Source organism: Hyaena hyaena, unplaced genomic scaffold (assembly GCF_003009895.1).
Source record: "Hyaena hyaena isolate Hyena2069 unplaced genomic scaffold, ASM300989v1 scaffold_2297, whole genome shotgun sequence".
In the NCBI taxonomy this organism is placed as follows: domain Eukaryota; kingdom Metazoa; phylum Chordata; class Mammalia; order Carnivora; family Hyaenidae; genus Hyaena; species Hyaena hyaena.
The window spans coordinates 29,578-37,124 of NW_024082930.1; the positions used below are offsets into that span (position 1 = coordinate 29,578).

A 7,547-nucleotide genomic window follows, 5' to 3' on the forward strand; every position below is an offset into this window, starting at 1 on the left:
AACTTGAAAAAATATAAACTCCTAGATCCCACAGAAGGCGATTTCTGAGTCAAAGATAGTACAATCTTGCATTGAGAAAAACTTAGCCATTAAAATAATTTCAGTGTCCACTGATTTTTCCATGGAGTTCATTCAGTATATTGAAAACAACTATGCCAATGTGAACTTTAATTAATGTAAAAGGTTTTCTCAATGGAGAGAAGATGAAATGTTGATAAGTACAGGAAAACTTTGTGTATTTTTTGTATGGGGAATAACTATAGCAGGAGGGTATGAGCAAATCTATTTTTCCCTTCTAGATAGAAAATTCCCATCATATTTATTTTATCAACTGCTTTTATAGTTAATAAACAATCATAACAAATGAAAATTATATATAACATAGATGTTTTGACACATATAGCTGTAGAATATACTTTAATGTAATGTTAGAATCACACGTGCATGTAAGTATATACACACACACACATATGTAGAATATACTTACATACAATCATGTCCTCTACCAAAGTTTAACTCTTCATTTGATAAGAGTTTTTAAAATGTTGGATCACTGGTCAGCTCCAGAGGAGAGAAAGGAAAAATTTCAGGTGAGAAAATTTGTGGTTGCCTTTAGTATTCCCACACCTTAGGCATCGAATGAAATGAAACCAATGGAGACACTTTTAAATCCTTTTTCTCTCAAGACTCCAACTTCCATGGTTGCACCGGAAATGATGAAGAAGTATTTTTCACCAGCCCAAGTCATTGAAATATTTTTCCAAGTCATTGAAATCTTTTCTGATACTATGCACAAGTATAGAAGAAACCTGGGAAGAAAAAGCAGTAAGTGGGCGGCATAGATATGGTTCTTAAGTATCATTCTAAAAATAACAAAGTTTAGGAGCTTCTGGATGGCTCAGTCAGTTGAGCACCCAACTGTTGACTCCATGACTCAGGTCATGATCTCAAGGTCATAGAATTGAGCCCCGATTTTGACTCCATGCTGAGTGTGGAGCATGCTTGATACTTTCTCTCTCTCAATCCCTCTGTCTCTCTCTCTCTCTCTGTCTGTCTGTCTGTCTGTCTCTCTCAAATAAAAAGGTTTAAGGGGTGCCTGGGTGGCTCAGTCGGTTAAACATCTGACTTCAGCTCAGGTCATGATCTCACGATTTGTGGGATCAAGCCCCATGTCAGGCTCTGTGCTGACAGCTAGCTCAGAGCCTGGAGCCTGTTTCAGATTCTGTGTCTCCCTCTTTCTCTGACCCTCCCCTGCTCAACTCTGTCTCTCTCTCTCAGAAATAAATTTTTAAAAATTAAAAAAATAAAGGTTTTAAATAAAAATAAAATAACAGTATTATGGTATAGTCCCCTAAAAGGTAAAATAGGATTTGGAAAAAAAGTTAATTAGATGTGGCTGTTTACTTTAACATTATTACAAAATGTAGTTCTGTCACAACAGAACATTCACAATAATACAGAAGATGACTACTAAGAAAACTGCTCTTAATTTTATTTGTTTTTTAGAAGAGTAATTTCCCTGAATTGTTCTCTCTGATGGAAGGTGTACCAGATGTGAAACAGGTATGGGCTTGTCAGGGGTTAATTTCTGCATCCACGGAAACTACCCTGGTGTGCCTTGGTTTTAAATGACTTCCTGCAGCCTGACACATGGAAACACCTGCTCAGAGAAAAAACCTTCTTAGCAATGAAGCCCCATGCTGGGAGGGGAAAAAAAAAAGAGCCTTTTATGTTGAACTTGGTCTGTATTAAATATACCAGATAATATTTCTAGTATTTTGAAGACTACATTTTGAGAAAACACTGATCTGTGATAAAAGGATTGTCCATTTATGAATATTAAAGTGGAACGATTATTTTATTGTTCTTCAAATAAAAGTTTAAGAACATCTTTTTTCATATGTCAGAGGCTGGGATCCAGGTTATCAAGGATGTTTTTGTAGCCATGTTCATTGATACCAGAATGTGATAATTAAGAATGAGATAATTGAGGCATAGACCTCAAGGAGTTATAAACCTAGTTGTAAAGCAGGAAAAAAAAAAAAAAGATAATTATAAGATAAATATGAACTATAGTAAACAATTATAAGTACATAGACATTGGGGTGCCTGTGTGGCTCCTTTGGTTAAGCGTCTGACTCGTATTCAGTTCAGGTCATGATCTCACTGTTCATGAATTTGAGCCCTCCATTGGGCTCTGTGCTGACAGTGTGGAACCTGCTTGAGATTCTCTGTCTCCCTCTTTCTGCCCTTCCCTTGCTTGCTTTCTCTCTCTCACACAAAATAAATAAATATTTTTAAAAAATATGTAGGGGTGCCTGGATAGCATAGACGTTAAGGGTCTGATTTTGTCTCAGGTCATTATCTTGAGGTTCATGGGTTCAAGCCCTGCGTTGGGCTCTGTGCTGACAGCTCAGAGCCTGGAGGCTGCTTTGGATTCTGTGTCTCCCTCTCTCTTTGCCCCTCCTCTGCTCATGCTCTGTTTCTCTCTTTCTCGAAAGTAAATAAACATTAAAAAAATATTTTAAACAAATATTTAGAAAAGGTAAGTTACCCCAGTTAGAGAAGCACAAATCATGAGGAGCCACTTGAACTAGTTAACGCTTGAACTAAATATGAAAGGAAAAATCAGGTGAGCAGCCTAATGAATGTGGCAAGGAGAATATCATAACAGAGCAGGGGCAAGAGCAGCTTGATAAAATCATAGAGAATGCAAGCCGTTGTCTGGCTTCCATAGTCAGTAAGTAGCAAGTCATTCAGGGTCTTTGAAGTATAAAATACAAGGGAAAAAGCGATCTAAACGGGGGAATCCATTGATATGGGTAATGTGGACTGTTTGATAGTATAGATCCTTTTATTATAGTACTTAGACTAGATTCTTAAAGGTCAGAGCCAGAGGAACATATAAAGCACAGAAAATGCATGGTTTGGTAAATTTTTCACATAGGTGACTCTAGGAGCCAAGACACAAGTGGAATGAGGCCAAGAACGAATTGGAGACTTCTCCAAGTGACCAGGCAGGAAGTGATAAAGATCCAACAGAAAACAAAAGAGAGAAACACCATACAGTTCAATATATACTCTATGCGATGTCTATGGGATCTTGTATTCTGCCATTTAATGTGACTTTGGGTATGAAAGGAGGTACATAGTTGGGCTCAGCCTGATATCCACACTATAAGCTTTTATGTTTCTATTTAATGATCAGAAATTTTATATGGTTGAAGAATGGATACTATAAATTGACCAATGTTCCTTGTTTCTATGTAGTTCCTGCATTATGTGATTTAAATGTTGCATACCTTAACTGTGTTACCTGTATTTCTCACTTGGAAATGAGTGTTAAAATGGTACTAAAATTTGACAGGGTTATATTCTTTTCCACAGAGACTGACCAACCAGGTTAATGCTCTGTTTTAAATTTGATATTATCTAACTATGAAGAGGCTATGTTTTTTCTTTATAACCTTATTCATCATTTAAACAAAGTACCTTGACAGTTTCTGGAGGCACGGAGAAAGCCCAGGACTCTCTTTATTAAATGCTAATGAGTATTTTTTTTTCTGGAAAATTAGAACACATAGATTTGAAACATAATATTGAGCTAAAAGCTTTCACTGAATACTGCCAATATCCACTATAAAGAAAACAGTGTTCACTCTATCATATAACTGTTGATTTCTTCTTTGTTTTGCCATCAGTAATTATAGATTTTGAGAAGCTAATTCAATTTTAAAATCTTACACAACTAAAAAAGAAAAAAATATATACCTAGTAATACTGATAGGTTTTTCAAAAAACATGTCAAGTCAGTGAATCTTAAGGATAGAAAAATTTGGTGTAATTAGGAGTCAAAGTGACTTGAAAAAGTTAATAAAACATGGAAATACATCCACAAAAAATTAGCTAAAATGTCATCTATGGTGCTAATTGCTTATGCCTAACTTAGATAAGGAGAAATAGGCTTTTTGTTTTGGGAAAGAAAAATCTGTCATATTAAAATTTGTTTGCTATGTGTTATGCAACTCAGATCTCCAGTTTTAGGTTGGGAACTGTATTATTTCAGTAAAGAACATTTTTTTTAAAAATTGATACAGACTTTATATTAAAAAGTATAGACATTGTGAAAATGTTGTCAGAGAACTGGAAATACTTACACTGGTTAAAGATATGCACAGTACTTACGAGAAATCTGAATCACTTAAGATGGAGTACTACAGTGAAAAGTCAATCCTTCATTATCGAATTTTGCTTCTTCTTTACCCTGCCTCAGCTCAATATGTGTTCCTGCAAGAAAGTAGTTGATTTTATTTAATAACAATGGAGAACATTAGAGAATTTGCAATACTTATATCCAAACCAGGAAGTGTAAACATGTCTATTCTGTCCAAATACTGTAACTAAAGTGTGGAAATTTTACAGTGAAAGGGGAGCCAAGAAAAATTATTGAAGAAGAAGGTGTGCAGTGTCATGGAGGGGGATGATTGGGATAAGAACAGGGAAGGTGAGAAAGGAAAACCTGAGGAATCCCCTTGTCTTCCCCTCTCTCTTCTCCGCACTGTTTTTTGCCCAAATTCTACTGTGTCCAAATCAAGGACATCATTGTCCAGGAGACCTTGGTCTCACCAATTTAGGTGATTATTTTACATTTTTGTCTTTTCAGCATGGTCATAGGAGAAAAGAAATGTAACCTGATAAACTTTTAATTAATAAGGGACATTAGGGGCACCTGGGTGGCTCAGTCAGTTAAGCATCTGACTTCAGCTCAGGTCGTGATCTCGCAGTTTGTGAATTCAAGCCCCACGTTGGGCTCTGTGATAACAACTCAGAGCTTGGAGCCTGCTTCAGTCAGATTTGTGTCCCCCTCTTCTTCTCCCCCTCCCCCACCCATGCTCTATCTCTTTCTCAAAAATAAAAAAGAAATAAAAAAAATAAGGTATATTAATCAGGCAACCTTATTATGCTGAATACTATTTTGAAAAAATCATTTTAGACAGTTAAATTAAAACGTACACAATAATTTCCTGATGTCAAGAGTAAAAGCAAGTAATTTCTAAAAGAATTAATAAAGAAAGTCCACACAACTTATAAAGTAGGAATGCACACTTCAAATGTTCTTGTAAATAGTTTTAACTTTCTCTACAACTATAAACAGATTTTCTTTGTAATATTTACTTTAGTATTGATTATACATTTTTAATTCAATTTACTTGTTCCCACAATTGCCTACACAACCAGTGATATCACTCATGGTTCTAAATTAAGGATGTTTCAGGCTTATAAAATTTCTTAATACTAAATGAAATTAAAAATATTTATTCTATAAGACAATGGATCAAACTTTTATATTTTAAAACTTTTTTTATCCATCCTGTCTTTAATTCACTTACCACATAAATTTAACATGACCAAATTGTTAAAAATGCTATCCATACATCTTCTAAACAGGTTCATTATATTTCATAAAACATTTTCTTTTTTTCCTGAATGATCTTTCCTTCCTACTTAAAAGATTTGCAAAAACAGCACTATGTGAAATTGAAACTTGAAAATTTCCAATAAGTGTATTTAAACATATAGCCCAAAGAAAGAACTCATTATGAGGCACTTGGGTGGCTCAGTGGTATAAGTGTCTGACTTTGGCTCAGGTCATGATCTCATGGTTCATAGCTTCCAGCCCCATGTCGGGCTCTATGCTGACAGCTAAGAGCCTAGAGCCTGCTTCAGATTGTGTCCCACTCTCTCTTTGCCTCTCCCCTGCTCGTGCTCTGTCTGTCTCTGTCTGTCTGCCTCTCAAAAATAAACAATAACAATTTAAAAAAAAGAAATAACTCATTATCAAGAGAAGATAATTATGAGTCCTTTTCTTTAAAAAGAAAGAACTAGCATTTTTGAATATTTACTGGATTTTAGACTAGGGAAATTATGTGAGGCTCATAAATTACCCTACTTAATCTTCACAGTACAGCAGACTTTTGAAGAATGCAGGGCTTAGAAGTGCTAACCCCTGAGCAGTTGAAAATTATGTATAACTTTTGATCCTCTGAACCTTAACCACTAACAGCCTACTGTTGACAGACATTACTGACAACACAATCAATTAATACATGGTTGGTATATTTGTATTACACACTGTATTCTTAAAATAAAATAAACTATGGGGGAATATTATGGAAATCATAAGGAAGAGAAAATGTATTCACAGTACTGTACTGTATTTTCATAAAAAATACACATCTAAGTGAATCTGTGCAGTTCAAACCCATGTTGTACAAGGGCCAAGTGTAGCTGGGGATCAGCTTTCTTATCCTACATTTTAAGATGAGAAACCTAGAATGTTAACAAATCCATGGACATGAACACTCACGATCTCACAGCTGATACACAGTGTAGTAGAAACTACTTGTGCTCACCATATTGGGGTTTCCTCTCTTTCCTGGGATTTTGGAAAACCTTCCAGCTTACCAGGAAGTTAGATTGGAGTCCTGTGACCAAACTAGCTAGTTGACTGTGAAAGAGAAGTGCCGACCTCATTTGCCGGAATATGATTCCTTTTTTGTATGTTAAATATTTTGTGATAGTCTTATCAGTTTTATCTAAATCCCAATTTATCCTCAAGTATCCAGTAAAATATATTCACATATACAGTCAATACTTTCTTTGTAAATTTAATTTGTAGCTTTGAATTACCTTAAAAATATTTAGTGTAAATTTTACATACAACGTACAAGCAAAGGTAAAAATTGTTTTTAGTGAGTCAGTGTCAATTAATTAAAAATGAATGGATTTCATAGCTATATGGAAAATGGTAAACAGTAGTCTGAGAGTGAAATAAAATTAAAACTAAATTAAAACTTTGCCGGTATAAAATTTACTCAGGGTCCGTTTTAAAACACTATGTAGAAAAAAAAAAACACTATGTAGAAAAATAGAAGGATCTAAAAAAGAGAGGGATGTTAGAGGCAAAAGCTAACAAATGAACAAAAATTCTACATTATTTTGTGGCAAAATATGTAGTTATGTACTGACATTTATGAAATATGGTACTTTAAATTCTTATTAATTTTCCAGGGGAAAACTTAACATCAAAAATGTGATAATTTGCTTTAGAGTAAAAGAAGAGATTGGGATATTTCATTATTACTCATTGAAAAACAAGATGGTAAATTGATTGTGTTGAAGATGAATAAACTCACGTGAAGAAGTGTGCAGTATGATTATTTTCTATCTTGACACTCCTTTTTTTCATTTATGCTGTTATCCTGCCTATTCAACATCTTAGCTCAGGAGACAACACTGCTAATTCAGCCTTTAAAAATATGTTGAAGTGTTATTTTGTTGAAAAAGAATAATACAAACAAAATCATGTTGCATTATTTGGATATTGCAAGATAAAGTATAGAGATTAGTTCAGGAAAGACCATAGAGGGAGATTATCACAAATTCCTGATACACCATCACTTTCTTCCTAATTTCAGCCTTTTATATAGCCTTCTTTCCAAATCCTTCACTGTTTTACTATTTATAACATTTCTGTAAAGTAACAC

At 34.5% G+C, this 7,547-nt stretch overlaps 1 long non-coding RNA gene across 1 annotated transcript; it reads right to left on the bottom strand.

Moving 5' to 3' along the window:
* Positions 1–300: 300 nt before the first annotated feature.
* On the bottom strand, positions 301–7,337 carry LOC120227418. The gene is made up of 3 exons (XR_005527252.1): positions 7,197–7,337; positions 4,186–4,287; positions 301–809 (listed from the first exon to the last, which is right to left on the bottom strand). It is a non-coding gene; the product is annotated as an uncharacterized LOC120227418 (long non-coding RNA).
* Between the last annotated feature and the right edge of the window lie 210 nt (positions 7,338–7,547).